This window comes from Balaenoptera acutorostrata, chromosome 10 (assembly GCF_949987535.1).
Source record: "Balaenoptera acutorostrata chromosome 10, mBalAcu1.1, whole genome shotgun sequence".
Classification (NCBI taxonomy): Eukaryota; Metazoa; Chordata; class Mammalia; order Artiodactyla; family Balaenopteridae; genus Balaenoptera; species Balaenoptera acutorostrata.
The window spans coordinates 67,429,118-67,446,387 of record NC_080073.1 but is presented as its reverse complement, the minus strand read 5'-3'; the positions used below and the strand labels follow the sequence as shown (position 1 = coordinate 67,446,387).

General features: G+C 39.2%; 1 protein-coding gene and 1 pseudogene across 3 annotated transcripts in view; both read left to right on the top strand.

Annotated features, from left to right (window-relative positions):
• The window catches only part of ILRUN (inflammation and lipid regulator with UBA-like and NBR1-like domains), a 118,000-nt gene that overhangs the window by 54,204 nt on the left and 46,526 nt on the right, over window positions 1-17,270 (top strand). The gene's annotated exons all lie outside the window — the stretch shown is intronic.
• Window positions 8,501-9,324, top strand: LOC103010889 (lysosomal-associated transmembrane protein 4B-like; annotated as a pseudogene).

Here is a 17,270-nt window from a genome sequence, read left to right as displayed (position 1 = left end):
TATTTTATCTTTTTTCTACAGACTTTTGCTTCTTAGATAAAAACAACCTGTTATCTAATGCCTACTTTATGTCAGGCATTGTACTGGGCTTTTTCATATAAATTATCTTATAAGGGAAGTATTAGCTGCACTTTATGGGTGGGGAAACTGAAGACCAGAGATAATTAATGACTTGTCTAAGTTTCAGTGAAAGTTATAAATTAACTATAAATTATAGTTACAAATTAACAAAAGTAGTTTTATGATCTTTGCCATTGGACACTACTATATTGGGTTCACAGGGAAACTTTGGCTCCAGGTTGTTGGCACTTGGCAGAGTTTAGGGAGACTGGGGTATATGGTCCACAAGTCCTCTCCATTTCCAGAGTGAGTGGGAATGAGGGTCAGGCTGAGATTGGCAAGGTGACTCTTAGGTAGTTGAGTAAATATCAGTGTTCCCCAAGGAGTTCCTGCTTTTCAGGAGATATACAGTTCCTGTAGGACACTTGACTCTTGGAAAGGAGTAAGCAGCATGAGTGCTTGTCACCATTTTAGCCTTGGTACAAACATGCCTCCCCTCTTCCTAGTGGAGTACCATCTTTCAAAGTTCCACAGGAGACGGACTTCCCTAACGGGCCAGTGGTAAAGACTCCATGCTCCCAATGCAAGGGGTGCTGGTTCGGTCCCTGGTTGGGGAACTAAGGTCCCACTCGCCGCACCATACAGCCAAAAAAAAAAAAAACCCACCAAAAAGAAAAAAACCAAAAAACCCCAAAGTTCCACAGGAGAGCTGTACCCCTGCACTTGATGGTTCCTTCTAAAGCAGAGGGGTTCTAGTTGTGAAGTAGGCACTGAGGTCACGTGATACTCTGGTTATCACATGCTGATTAGGGTTTCTTCCGCTTGAAATAGCTCTTCTTGTTAAATGGCTTCATGTGGTTCCTTAGGGACAATTCACATGTAGATTAAATACTTATATTCATTTAGTTTTCTCAGAAGTTAGAAATGGAACTTCCCTTATAAAACTCCCAAATCATAATATATAATATAGTCCCACAGGTTAGGAAGCTTAATGGGTGCTCTGTGTAAACCACACTGTTTATTTCTTTAAACCTTTGTAAGTTCTTCTTTCAGCTTCTCCAGTTTATGCAATGTCCACCTTAACCAGGTAGTGCAGAACTGCTCCTCCTCATTCTTCTCCAATGTTTTAACTAATGATGTTGTAAAAGAAGCTCTGCTTTCATGGATGTCCTCTAGACTCTACACAAGTGTCTTCTATTTAGATGCTGTTCTACTTGGAATTTCTACCAGCTCTCTTGCCCTTTTGCCTATTGACCCCACCTTTAGAATGTCTCTCTTTTATGTTGCACTTAAAAAACCTGCTTCATTTGCTTCTAGAAGATCCTCAATAAGATACTCTCTGAAAAAGGAAAGGAGGGAGGAAGGAAGGAAGGAAAACCAGCAGCAGCAGCAGCCACAAGCAGGCTCTTGCCAGATTAGAGCTCCTGGAGCAGTCAGCCAACATGATGCCATTCTAGCCCCCTAGACATGTGTATCATCTAGCAACAGCCTGTGGAACAAAAACCACATTCACAGAAAGATAGATAAGATGAAAAGGCACAGGGCTATGTACCAGATGAAGGAACAAGATAAAATCCCAGAAAAACAACTAAATGAAGTGCAGATAGGCAACCTTCCAGAAAAAGAATTCAGAATAATGATAGTGAAGATGATCCAGGACCTCGGAAAAAAAATGGAGGCAAAGATTGAGAAGATGCAAGAAATGTTTAACAAAGACCTAGAAGAATTAAAGAACAAATAAACAGAAATGAACAATGCAGTAACTGAAATGAAAACTACACTAGAAGGAATCAATAGCAGAATAACTGAGGCAGAAGAACAGATAAATGACCTGGAAGACAGAATGGTGGAATTCACTGCTGTGGAACAGAATAAAGAAAAAAGAATGAAAAGAAATGAAGACAGCCTAAGAGACCTCTGGGACAACATTAAACGTAACAACATTTGCATTATAGGGGTCCCAGAAGGAGAAGAGAGAAAGACCAGAGAAAGTATTTGAAGAGATTATAGTCGAAAACTTCCCTAACATGGGAAAGAAAATAGCCATCCAAGTCCAGGAAGCACAGAAAGTCCCATACAGGATAAACCCAAGGGGAAACACGCCGAGACACATAGAAATCAAATTGGCAAAAATTAAAGACAAAGAAAAATTATTGAAAGCAGCAAGGGAAAAACGACAAATAACATACAAGGGAACTCCCATGAGGTAAACAGATGAATTCTCAGCAGAAACTCTACAAGCCAGAAGGAAGTGGCATGACATATTTAAAGTGATGAAAGGGAAGAACCTACAACCAAGATTACCCTTCCTGGCAAGGATCTCATTCAGATTTGACGGAGATGTCAAAAGCTTTACAGACAAGCAAAAGCTAAGAGAATTCAGCACCACCAAACCAGCTCTACAACAAATGCTAAAGGAATTTCTCTAAGTGGGAAATACAAGAGAAGAAAAGGACCTACAAAAACAAACCCAAAACAATTAAGAAAATGGTCATAGGAACATACATGTCGATAATTACCTTAAACGTGAATGGATTAAATGCTCCAACCAAAAGACACAGGCTCACTGAATGGATACAAAAACAAGACCCATATATATGCTGTCTACAAGAGACCCACTTCAGACCTAGGGACACATACAGACTGAAAGTGAGGGGATGGAAAAAGATGTTCCATGCAAATGGAAATCAAAAGACAGCTGGAGTAGCAATACTCATATCTGATAAAATAGACATTAAAATAAAGAATGTTACAAGAGACAAGGAAGGACACTACATAATGATCAAGGCATCAATCCAAGAAGAAGATATAACAATTATAAATATATATGGACCCAACACAGGAGCACCTCAATACATAAGGCAACGGCTAACAGCTATAAAAGACGAAATGGACAGTAACACAATAATAGTGGGAGACTTTAACACCTCACTTACACCAATGGACAGATCATCCAAACAGAAAATTAATAAGGAAACACAAGCTTTAAATGACATAATAGACCAGATAGATTTAATTGATATTTATAGGACACTCCATCCAAAAACAGCAGATTACACTTTCTTCTCAGGTGCACACGGAACATTCTCCAGGATAGATCACACCTTGGGTCACAAATCAAGCCTTGGTAAATTTGAGAAAATTGAAATCATATCAGGCATCTTTTCCAATCACAACGCTATGAGATTAGCGATCAATTACAGGGGGAAAAAACCTAAAAAACACAAACACATGGAGGCTAAACCGTACGTTACTAAATAACCAAAAGATCAATGAAGAAATCAAAGAGGAAGTCAAAATATACCTAGAGACAAATGGCAATGAGAACACGACGATCCAAAACCTATGGGATGCAAAAGCAGTTCTAAGAGGGAAGTTTATAGCAATACAAGCCTACCTCAAGGAACAGGAAAAATCTCAAGTAAACAATCTAACCTTACACGTAAAGGAACCAGAGAAAGAAGAACAAAGAAAACCCAAAGTTGGTAGAAGGAAAGAAATCATAAAGATCAGAGCAGAAATAAATGAAATAGAAACAAAGAAAACAGTAGCAAAGATCAATAAAACTAAAAGCTGGTTCTTTGAGAAGATAAACAAAATTGATAAACCTTTAGCCAGACTCATCAAGAAAAAGAGGGAGAGGACTCAAATCAATAAAATTAGAAATGAAAAAGGAGAAGTTACAACAGACACCGCAGAAATACAAAGCATCCTAAGAGACTACTACAAGCAACTCTGTGCCAATAAAATGGACAACTTGGAAGAAATGGTCAAATTCTTAGAAAGGTATAGCCTTCCAAGACTGAACCAGGAAGAAATAGAAAATATGAACAGACCAATCACAAGTAATGGAATTGGAACTGTGATTAAAAATCTTCCAACAAACAAAACTCCAGGACCAGATGGCTTCACAGGTGAATTCTATCAAACATTTAGAGAAGAGCTAACACCCATCCTTCTCAAACGCTTCCAAAACATTGCAGAGGAAGGAACACTCCCAAACTCATTCTGTGAGGCCACCATCACCGTGATACCAAAACCAGACAAAGATACTACAAAAAAAGAAAATTGCAGACCAATATCACTGATGAATATAGATGCAAAAATCCTCACAAAATACTAGCAAACAGAATCCAAGAACACATTAAAACGATCATACACCATGATCAAGTGGGATTTATCCCAGGGATGCAAGGATTCTTCAATATATGCAAATCAATCAATGTGATGTACCATATTAACAAATTGAACAATAAAAACCATATGATCATCTCAATAGATGCACAAAAAGCTTTTGACAAAATTCAACACCCATTTATGATAAAAACTCTCCAGAAAGTGGGCATAGAGGGAACCTACCTCAACATAATAAAGGCCATATACGACAAACCCACAGCAAACATCATTCTCAATGGTGAAAAACTGAAAGCATTTCCTCTAAGATCAGGAATAAGACAAGGATGTCCACTCTTACCGCTATTATTCAACATACTTTTGGAAGTCCTAGCCTCGGCAATCAGAAGAAAAAGAAATAAAAGGAATACAAATTGGAAAAGAAGAAGTAAATTTGTCACTGTTTGCAGATGACATGATAGTATACATAGAGAATCCTAAAGATGCCACCAGAAGACTACTAGAGCTAATCAATGAATTCGGTAAAGTTGCAGGATACAAAATTAATGCACAGAAATCTCTTGCATTCCTATACACTAATGATGAAAAATCTGAAAGAGAAATTAAGGAAACACTCCCATTTACCATTGCAACAAAAAGAATAAAATACCTAGGAATAATCCTACCTAGGGAGACAAAAGACCTGTATGCAGAAAACTATAAGACACTGATGAAAGAAATTAAAGATGATACAAACAGATGGAGAGATATACCATGTTCTTGGATTGGAAGGATCAATATTGTGAAAATGACTATACTACCCAAAGCAATCTACAGATTCAATGCAATCCCTGTCAAATTACCGATGGCATTTTTTACCGAACTAGAACAAAAAGTCTTAAAATTTGTATGGAGACATAAAAGACCCTGAATAGCCAAAGCAGTCCTGAGGGAAAAAAACAGAGCTGGAGGAATCAGACTCCTTGACTTCAGACTATACTACAAAGCTACAGTAATCAAGACAATATGGTACTGGCACAAAAACAGAAATATAGATCAATGCAACAGGATAGAAAGCCCAGATATAAACCCACGCACCTATGGTCAACTAATCTATGACAAAGGGGGCAAGGATATACAATGCAGAAAAGACAATCTCTTCAATAAGTGGTGCTGGAAAAACTGGACAGCTACATGTAAAAGAATGAAATTGAACATTCCCTAGCACCATACACAAAAATAAACTCAAAATGGATTAGAGACCTAAATGTAAGACCGGACACTATAAAGCTCTTAGAGGAAAACATAGGAAGAACACTCTTTGACATAAATCACAGCAAGATCTTTTTTGATCCACCTCCTACAGTAATGGAAATAAAAACAAAAATAAACAAATGGGACCTAATGAAACTTCAAAGCTTTTGCACAGCAAAGGAAACCATAAACAAGACGAAAAGACAACCCTCAGAATGGGAGGAAATATTTGCAAACGAATCAACGGACAAAGGATTAATCTCCAAAATATATAAACAGCTCATGCAGCTCAATATTAAAAAAACAAACAACCCAATCCAAAAATGGGCAGAAGACCTAAATAGACATTTCTCCAAAGAAGACACACAGATGGCCAAGAAGCACATGAAAAGCTGCTTGACATCACTAATTATTAGAGAAATGCAAAGCAAAACTACAGCGAGGTATCACCTCACACCAGTTAGAATAGGCATCATCAGAAAATCTACGAACAACAAATGCTGGAGAGGGTGTGGAGAAAAGGGAACCCTCTTGCACTGTTGGTGAGAATGTAAACTGATACAGCCACTATGGAGCACAGTTTGGAGGTTCCTTAAAAAACTAAAAATAGAATTACCATATGATCCAGCAATCCCACTACTGGGCATATGCCCAGAGAAATCCACAATTTAAAAAGACACATGCACCCCAGTGTTCATTGCAGCACTATTTACAATAGCCAGGTCATGGAAGCAACCTAAATGCCCATTGACAGATGAATGGATAAAGAAGATGTGGCACATATATGTGATGGAATATTACTCAGCCATAAAAAGGAACGAAATTGGGTCATTTGTTGAGACGTGGATAGATCTAGAGACTGTCATACAGAGTGAAGTAAGTCAGAAAGAGAAAAACAAATATCGTATATTAACGCATTTATATGGAACCTAGAAAAATGGTACAGATGAACCAGTTTGCCGGGCAGAAATTGAGACACAGATGTAGAGAACACACGTATGGACACCAAGCGGGGAAAGCGGCCGGGGGGGTGCGGGTGGGGGTGTGATGAATTGGGTGATTGGGATTGATATGTATACACTGATATGTATAAAATGGATAACTAAAAAGAACCTGCTGTGTAAAAAAAGAAATTAAAAAATATTCTTTATCTCTTTAAAACAAGAAAAAAAGATGCTCTCTGTTTCAGTTCTGATCTCTAGATCCCTCCAGTATCAGAAATAGGAGTACCCCTTGAAGATAAGATTTATTTTTTGATAAAAGAAATGCTAGCCAAAGGGAAGTGTATGGGAAGTGTTTTTAGAAGGGACATTTCAATATGTAAATGAAATCCAAAATCCTTAAATATCTTTACATTATAAGGTGTACATTATGTTTAAAAGGCGATGGGCTATTTTGGCTTCAGAGAAGGAAGCCTGCAGGTTTGTACAGGCCAGCTGGTTGTACTGACACCAAGTGGTCATTTGTTTGGTGGTCGTGTCCAGGTAGTTCCTCAGGAGTTACAGGCAGTGTGAAGTGGCTCTACTGTTCAGATTAATCTCTAAAATGCAGTCATGTGGGTCCTGAACCTCTGTGAAGCATGGAAATCAAGAGATCAGGTGAAACAGTGATAGATCTTTGAAGTGTAGTAAATAAAATATTTGCATGTCTAGGTATGAAGCGTCAGATGTTTTAACTACTTGGAAATTGTAATGTGAGTAGTTTTAATGTGAACTGTTCGTGCTAACACTGTTTCCTTTATAATTAGTTGTATTATTTCTCAGTAGACCAAATATATATTTAAGGGTTTGGTAGAAGTGCAAAAATATAATTTCTTTTTTTTTTTTTTTAATTTCTATTTTTTTTCTATTTTATTCAGGTACTTTCATTGTTTTGGTGTTTGTTTTTACTTCACCTGGAGTTTATTTTTGTGTAGGTAGGAATATAACCTTATATATTTTCCAAATGGAGAGCCAATCATCAGGTATTTGTTGAATACAAACATAGCTTTTATCCAATAATGAATTATGGATTTATCACATCCTCTCTGTGGTTCTGTTGATCTAATGATCAATTCCCACATCCTTTCTACCCTGTTTTAATTATTGTAGCTTTACAATGTGTTTCGATACCTGGTAGAGAACAACCCCATCGTTATTATTCTCATTCAGGATATTTGTGTCTATTCTCCATCACTATTCTTTTTTTTTTTTTTTAAACATCTTTATTGAAGTATAATTGCCTTACAATGGTGTGTTAGCTTCTGCTTTATAACAAAGTGAATCAGTTATACATATACAATATGTTCCCATTTCTCTTCCCTCTTGCATCTCCCTCCCTCCCACCCTCCCCATCCCACCCCTCTAGGTGGTCACAAAGCACAGAGCTGATCTCCCTGTGCTATGTGGCTGCTTCCCACTAGTTATCTAAAAAATATAATTTCAAAGCAGCATCTTTTTTCTTATGGTAGCCAGAGCCGTTTTGATAATGGAAATGTCTTTGATCTGGAATGTTAGGCTCCAGGGATTCTGATTTTCAGGATCGACAGTTGCTTAAAAATTTTTAACCAAATTTAATTCTTTATTAATATCCATATACTTATTGTTAGAAAGAAAATAAATAGTTGTAAAACCACTGACCATTTAAAAAATAAATACTTAGGCATAATTGCTTTTTTTTTAAATTTATTTAATTTATTTATTTATTTATGGCTGCGTTGGCTCTTTGTTGTTGCATGCGGGCTTTCCCTCGTTGTGGTAAGCGGGGGCTACTTTTCCTTGTGGTGGGTGGGCTTCTCATTGCAGTGGCTTCCCTTGTTGCGGAGCACAGGCTCTAGGCACGTGGGCTTCAGTAGTTGTGTCACGCAGGCTCAGTAGTTGTGGCGCACAGGCTTAGTTGCTCTGCGGCATGTGGGATCTTCCCGGACCAGGGCTCAAAGCCTTGTCCCCTGCATTAGCAGGTGGATTTTTAACCACTGTGCCACCAGGGAAGCCCGGCATAATTGCTTTTTAAAAAAATATAATTCTTGGAGGCAGCTGCTCGGAGCTCTCTGGGGAGGCGTGGAGCAAGGGCTAGCGGGCAGCGAGCGGGGCTATGCGCGCGAGCAGGAGTGACTGAGGAGCCGGCAGCAGCCATGCGTTGGGCCCGGACCAATGCGGCTGAAGCTCCCGCAAACTTGGGCGCGCGCTCACGCTGCTCCGCCGGCGGCCTGAGTGATGAAGATGGTGGCCCCCTGGACGCGGTTCTACTCTAACAGCTGCTGCCTGTGCTGCCATGTCTGCACCGGCACCATCCTGCTTGGCGTCTGGTACCTGATCATGAATGCCGTGGTACTGCTGCTTCTGTTGAGCGCCCTGGCTGATCCAGATCACTTTTCACTTATCACTTTTCAAGTTTTGAACTCGGAGGTGACTTTGAGTTCATGGATGATGCCAGCATGTGCATTGCTATTGCAATTTCTCTTCTCATGATCCTGATCTGTGCAGTGGCTACTTATGGAGCATACAAGCAACATGCGGCCTGGATCATCCCATTCTTCTGTTACCAGATCTTTGATTTTGCCCTGAACAGCTTGGTTGCAGTCACTGTGCTTGTTTATCCAAACTCCATCCAGGAATACATAGGACAGCTGCCTCCTGATTTTCCTTACAAAGATGATATCATGTCAGTGAATCCTACCTTGTTTGGTCTTTATTATTATTCTGTTTATCAGCATTATCTTTACTTTTAAGGGTTACTTGATTAGCTGTGTTTGGAACTGCTACCGATTCATCAGTGGCAGGAACTCCTCCGATGTCCTGGCCTCTGTTACCAGCAATGACACTACGGTGCTATGCACCCCCATACGATGATGCCACTGTGAATGGTGCCGCCAAGGAGCCACCACCACCTTATGTGTCTGCCGAAGCCTGGAAGTAGGGTGTAGTTGAGAGTGACAGCTTGACTTTCATACATCAGGGCAGTAGGTCTTTAATTTTACTTCTGAGATGAGCTTCTGAGCTTATTTGTTGCTGAAATGCTACAGTTTAAAATTTTAGATGTTAAGTTGAAACTCTCTGTAGTTTGAAACCTATGCTTTAGCTAGAGCACCATGATAGAGTAACTGTAGACTTCTTTCTGTGGGGGGTGCGATGGGCTCCCCTAGTCTTCGCTCAGCATTGAAACTACCCAACAATGCGGATGAACCTTTTGTCCGAGGAGGCTGTTGTACATGCTGAGCCCCCGAGTTGAAGAATTTATGACACTTTTCTCTCCGTTCCCTCCTTTCTCTTTTGAACACGTGAAATAAAATCAAAATTATATGATGCTTAGGCCATTCCAGTTTATAGAACAAACCTTAGAAGAGGAATGTTAATCGTGTAAGGAGTCCATATATACATATACGTAAAACAAGAATTTCCTTAGATCCTTTATGATTTAAATTCAGTGATAATTTGAGTTTGCTGGTCAAGGATTTTGTCCATGGGCCAAATTGAAACCCTTTGTCGATTCTTGGCAGTGAGGGCAGTCAGTCGCCACCCCGGTGGCTGCTCTTGTACACCCATGTCTCGGGTCACGGCATGGCGTGTTAGAGGGGAACTGGTTGGTACTGTGTGGTATCAGGTTCTCCCTTTCTCCCAGTTTCCCATCCCTGCTCAGAGCCCCCCTTTCACTAAGTGTTCTGCCCTAGCCTGACTCAGGGAGGACATCCATCAGCCTTTGTCAAGTGGAATTGCTGATATGTATTTATCCAACAACCTGAAAAAAGGTTTTCTTCTCTCCCTGCAAGGCACATCCTACTACTTTGAACTTCTGAGTATGTCTCATCATCTTTTAAAATGAGTGTAAAACAGTCTTCAGAAAAATGGGAGGTGGCGGGGGTGCTTTCCTTGTGAAATGCCCTTATCTTGACTACCTGAATTTCAAGGGACTTTTATATATTCATATGTTCAAAAGTCACACCTCTCCTGTTTGTTCATTATTGAATGTGCTGTAAATGAAGCCATTTGGAATTAAAGTGAGATTTGCCCACATCCAAGAAAAATGTATATATATATAATTCTTAACTTTTTTGTGTGTATGCATTGGTAAGGGCTATAGCTTAGATAGAATCTAGTTAAAAAGTGTTTCATTACGTAGAGAGTATATCCCTATCATAGTAAAACATAAACACATAAAACTTCCTGCGCTTCTTTGATTCTTATGTGACAGTAATTTTAATATGCATCATTGGTTTAATGACTACTTTTCTTGTGAGGAGAAGGGAAGAGCATTATCATATTAAATGAACATATTTGATCATATGATACATTTTGATTTCAGAAATATTAAAAATGAGGTGAAAAGTAAGACTTACAATGGAGGAGATATGTCCATTTCCCCGTCACAAAAATGTTTACATATATGCTGAAATTGTTTCAGATGAGTAATTCTTAAAGTTTTACTGAATTGTTATGTGATGGGAATTTTTAATAAGTGCCGTTGTGTACCCTTGCCACTGAATCAGACCACAGCATGTCTCTTATAAATCAGGAAGCAAGCATAATTGCTTCCTATTCAAATCATGATGAATATCTAATTTATCATTACAGTAGTCCCCCCCTTGTCCTTGGGGGAACATTCCAAGACCCCCAGTGGATGCCTGAAACCACGGATAGTGAACCCCATATATACTGTGGTTTTTCCTGTACATACATACCTATGATAAAGTTTAATTTATAAATTAGGCACAATAAGAGATTAACAATAACTAATAATAAAATAGAACAGTTATAACAATATGCTATAATAAGAGTTATGTGAATGTGGTCTCTCTCCCTCCCTCTCTCCTTCTGTCTCTCTCTCTCAAAATATTTTATTGTTTGTATTCAACCTTCTTGTGATGATGTGAGATGATAAAATACCTACAAGGAGGATCATTTGCTTTGGGTGATCCTGGATCATCAAGCCATGACAATGTGGATGGTTGGATGTCAGGAGCAGATGATGTCAGTGGTTGGGGGTTCTGGGTGGGATGGAGCGGGAAGGCATGAGATTTCATCATGCCACTTAGAATGGTGTGCAGCTTAAAACTTACGAATTGTGTATTTCTGGAATTTTCCATTTAGTATTTTCAGATTGAGGTTGGCCTTGGGTAACTGAAACCACAGAAAGCAAAACTGTGGGTGTGGGGGCTATATAACTACTGAAAAATATGTGGTTATTTTTCTTAACAGAATGGTGATTAGTGTCTAAAGTAATTGAAGTATAGGGCTTTTAAGCTTTATCTGATATCTTAATTTTTATGATGCAGTTTATATTCCTTAATTATTGCTCGAAATGTAGCTGTTATTTTATTTTTAAAAACCTCGTATTAGTCTTGCAGTTAACTGTAGGAATCTTTGAAGAGGGTATCTTTTTACTGAAAAGCAAATTCCATTCTCTTCCTGTAATGATGCTTTGACATTAGCCACACAGTGCTCTAATGAGTTTTTCCTTGGAATGGCAAAGATATTTATCATTAGAAATTAGTTCATTCTGTAATCTTTATCTTGAAAAAAAAATCCCTTTTTAAAAAACCCTCTTGGGCTTCCCTGGTGGCGCAGTGGTTGAGAATCTGCCTGCTAATGCAGGGAACACGGGTTCGAGCCCTGGTCTGGGAGGATCCCACATGCCGCGGAGCGGCTGGGCCCGTGAGCCACAATTACTGAGCCTGCGTGTCTGGAGCCTGTGCTCCGCAACAAGAGAGGCCGCGATAGTGAGAGGCCCGCGCACAGCGATGAAGAGTGGCCCCCACTTGCCACAACTAGTGAAAGCCCTCGCACAGAAACGAAGACCCAACATAGCCATAAACTAAAAATAAATAAATAAATAAAAATTAAGAAAAAAAAAAGTTTAAAAAAAAAAACCCTCTTAATTTTTCTCCTTTTAAATTTAAAGAGCTTATGGTTTCCTTTCTTTACATAGAGAATGTCAATGTCAGACATTTGGCTCCAGGTAGGAATGCTTTGAGCCTCTGGATTTTACTTGGTAGTGATCAGTGTCCTTCCAGTTTCCTCTTATGATTTCTAAGAGTTTTGCTTGTACTTTGTTTTTAGATGGTCTTAAAAGTAATTGAATTCTACAGTGGGTCAGGCTTTGGCTTAGTAGCCACTTCAAAGTCATTTTTTCCTTTTTTAGTTTTACAATTGTCTTTTTTTTTTTTTTTAATTATTTTATTTATTTATTTATTTATTTATTTTTGGCTGTGCTGGGTCTTCGGTTCGTGCGAGGGCTTTCTCTAGTTGCGGCAAGTGGGGGCCACTCTTCATCGCGGTGCGGGGACCGCTCTTCATCGCGGTGCGCGGGCCTTTCACCATCGCGGCCCCTCCCGCCGCGGGGCACAGGCTCCAGACGCGCAGGCTCAGCAGCTGTGGCTCACGGGCCCAGCCGCTCCGCGGCATGTGGGATCCTCCCAGACCAGGGCTCGAACCCGTGTCTCCTGCATTAGCAGGCAGATTCTCAACCACTGCGCCACCAGGGAAGCCCTACAATTGTCTTTTGTATTTTAGAAATCAGAAGTGAATAGGAAAGCAGACTTTATCTGACCTAAGTCTTACTAAGACTTTAGAGAGCATTTAATAATACATTTTATTTAACTTGGTATAGCCCAAATAGTATCATTTCAACGTGTGGCTGTAGTTCCATTTCAAGCACTCAGTAGCTACATGTGGCTAGTGGCCTGCAGCTCTATAAACTCTGGTATGTTGTACCAACTTTTTTTGTTTTCTATAACAAATTGTGTAGAATTGGTGGCCATCTTCTTCTAAAGAATTTGCTAGTGAAACCTTCTGGGCCTGGAGGGTTCTTTTTTTTTTTTTTTTTAATTATTTTTGGCTGCGTTGGGTCTTCGTTGCTGCACGTGAGCTTTCTCTAGTTGTGGCGAGTGGGGACTACTCTTCGTTGCGGTACGTGGGCGTCTCATTGTGGTAGCTTCTCTTGTTGCGAAGCATGGGCTCTCGGTGCACGGGCTCAGTAGTTGTGGCTTGTGGGCTCAAGAGCCCAGGCTCAGTAGTTGTGGTGCACGGGCTTAGTTGCTCTGCGGCATGTGGGATCTTCCTGGACCAGGGCTCGAACCCATGTCCCCTGCATTGGCAGGCGGATTCTTCACCACTGCGCCACTAGGGAAGCCCTTCAGTTTATTTTTATAGTTATAGATCTGTTCAGGTTATCTTTCATCTTGGATGACTTTGCGTAATCTCAAGGAGTTGGTCCTTTTCACTAAATCATTGAATTTATGTGTGTAGAATTGTTTGTACTATCCTTTATTATCATTCTAATGCTTTCTGTGTCTGTAGTGATAACCCTCTCTTATTCTTGATATTTTGTGTCTCCTCTCTTTTTTTCTTTAATAATCTTGATAGATTTCTTAATTTTAAGGAAACCAGCTTTTGGTTTCATTGGTTTCATTGATTTTCCTCTGTTTCTCTGTTTTCAGTTACGTGGATTTCTGCTCTTTTTACTTTTTTTTTGTTGTTGTTGGCTGCGTTGGGTCTTCATTGCTGTGCGCAGGCTTTCTCTAGTTGCGGTGAGCGGGGCTACTCTTTGTTGCGGTGTGCAGGCTTCTCATTGTGGTGGCTTCTCTTGTTTCAGAGCACGGGCTCTAGAGCACAGGCTCAATAGTTGTGGCGCACAGGCTTAGTTACTCTGCGGCATGTGGGATCTTCCTAGACCAGGGCTTGAACCTGTGTCGCTGAATTGGCAGGCGGATTCTTAACCACTGCGCCACCAGGGAAGTCCCTGGATTTCTGCTCTTACTTTTATTATTTCCCTCCTTCTGCTTGACTTGAGTTTATTTTTTTCTTTTTCTAGTGTCTTAAGATGGAAGCTTGGGGTCATTGATTTGAGACCTTTCTTTTATAATGTAGGTATTTAGTATTATTCTCTTAGTCTGTTTGGGCTGCTGTAATAAACTACTATAGACTGGGTGGCTTGTAAACAACAGAAATGTATTTCTTACATTTCTGGAGGCTGGGAAGTCTAAAATAGAGATGCTGGCAGATTCAGTGTCTGTTGAGGGCTAGTCTCCTACTTCATAAGGTGGCCTTCTTGCTGTATCCTTTCTGGGATGTTTTTTAATAAGGATGCTAATGCCATTCATGAGGGCTCTACCCTCAGGACCTAATCACCTCTCAGAGGCCCAACTTCGCAATACACTCACATTGGGGATTAAGTTTCAAAATAAAAATTTGTTGGTGGGAGGATACAAATGTTTAGTCTATAACAATTGTAAATTTCCCTCAGAGTGCTGCTTTTAGCTGCCTACCATAAATTTTGAAATACTGTATTTTCATTTTCATTCAGTTCAAATTATTTCCTAATTTCCCTTGAGACTTCCTGTTTGACCCATGGATTATATTGAAGTATGTAGTTAAGTTTCCAAATGTTTGGTAATTTTTCTGTTATCTTGTTTGATCATTTCTAGTTTAATTCTATTATGTTAAGAGAGCATACTTTGCATGATTTCAATTCTTTTAAATTTGTTAAGGTGTTTATGACCCAGGAGATACACCCAAGAAATATTGTCTATCTTGGTGAGTATTTCATGTGTACCTCGAAAGGATGTGTATTTTGCTATTGTTGGGTGGAGTGTTGTATAAATGTCAGTTAGATGTAGTTGGTTGATGCTGTTGTTCAATTTCTCTATATCTTTATAGATTTTTATTGGGGGGATCAACTAGTTCTATCTATTACTGAGAAAAGAGTGTTGAAGTCTCCAACTTCAGTTTTGGACTTGTCTGTTTCTCCTTTCAGTTCTGTCAGTTTTGGGTTCATGTATTTTGAAGCTTTGTCGTTAAGTGCATACACATTTAAGATTATGTCTTCAAGGTGCGTGACCCATTTATTATTGTGTAATGTCCCTCATTGTCGCTGGTAATTTTCTTCATTCTGAAGTCTGATATTAATATAGCCACTCTGGCTTTCTTTGATTAGTGTTTGCATGCTGTATCTTTTCCTAGCCTTTTACTTTCAGCCTACCTATATTATTATTTTTGGAGTTTCTTATAGACAGCATATAGTTAGGCTATTTTTTTTTCCTTTCTGACAATCTCTTCTAATTGGTGTGTTGAGACTATTCACATTTACTATAGGTATTGATACATTTGAATTTAGTTCAACTGTTTTATTATTTGAGGACTTTTAAATCAATTACATCACTAAACTTATTTGTGATTAAATTCTTTAAAAAATGTATTTGTCCTCATAATAAAAGAAATATATGACCTAGAAGATACAGAAAATATAAAGAAAAAACATTTATTCTGAAATACAGATATAGACACTGTTAGTGTATGTATCCAAATATTAAAAGCATAAAAAATTTTGTTTTTCAAATTTGGTATTGTGCTACATATAATTTTGTAACCTACTTTTTTCCTACTCACTAATATTTTAGAACCTTCCCCCTACTATTAACCAAAATGTTGTAGATTGTTCTTTCTTTTTCAGTTGAGATAAAATTCACATAACAAGTTAACCACTTAAAGCGTACAATTCATTGGCATTTAGTGCATTCACAGAATTGTGCAGTCATCATCTGTTTAGTTCCAACACATTTTTATTACCCCAAAAGGAAACTCCATACCCATTAAGTGGTCACTCCTCATTCATAGAGCCCCTGGTGACCACGAATGTACTTTTTGTCTCTATGGATTGATAATTCTTTCTGCTGTGTTGGGGCAAGGTATATAAATAGTGATCAAAAAATAAAATATATTAGACAGCCATCTCAAAAACAAAATCTGGGCTGCTTACTAAGAATGAACAAACCATAATTTACTTGGCTCACTTACAGTTAAATTCTTAAATATTCTTCTTTATTAAAGAAGGACAGTAGAGTAACACTATGAACCTTGAAGTCATACCATCTGGGTTTGACTTCTAGTTCAACAATGCAGTAGCAGTGTGACCTTTAGGAAATTATTTTATCTTTCAATGACTCAGTTTCTTCACCTATAAAATAAGGAAAACAGTACTCACCTCATAGGGTTTTGAGGGAATTTGAGGAGTTAATGCATGTAAAAAGCTTTTAGAACAGCACCTGGCATGGTAAGCAATGAATAGGTGTTAGATGCTACAGCTGCTACTGCTTCTTCTTCTTCTTGTTTCTTTTCTTTTTATATATAAATTTATTTATTTTTGGCTGCATTGGGTCTTCATTGCTGCACACGGGCTTTCTCTAGTTGTGGTGAGCAGGGACTACTATTTGTTGTGGTGCGTGGCTTCTTATTGCAGTGGCTTCTCTTGTTGCGGAACATGGGCTCTAGGCGCGTGGGCATCAGTAGTTGTGGCACCTGGGTTCAGTAGTTGTGGCTTGTGGGCTCTAGAACACAGGCTTAGTATTTGTGGCACACAGGCTTAGTTGCTCCACGGCATGTGGGATCTTCCCGGACCAGGGCTCGAACCCATGTCCCCTGAATTGGCATGTGGATTCTCAACCACTGCGCCACCAGGGAAGCCCCTTCTTCTTGCTATTAAAAGATACGACTATATTGTGAAACCTTATGTGGTAATCCTTCCTCAACTGTTAACTTGTCTTGTAAGAACTCTCTTAGTAAAGATTCCTTAAGGTTTTTCCATGTCAGATATTTCAGTGATCTCTTGACCTGGTGGCATCTTCAGGATGGAGTCAAAGATTCCAGGTCATAAAACGAGAAAGGTGTTAAACATGTGGAATACCCAAGGCAGAAGAATATGCAGCTTAATGTGCACTGAAAATTATGCAGAGAATTAAAATTTACCAGAGCAGAAACCACCAGTGGAAACCTGTGGGAACCAGTACTGGGGTAGAAAAACCAGAACTGTAATTGACAAATTGCTGGAGGCTCAGTGTAGACAAGCCTGAGAGATGAAGACTCCAGGAGTGT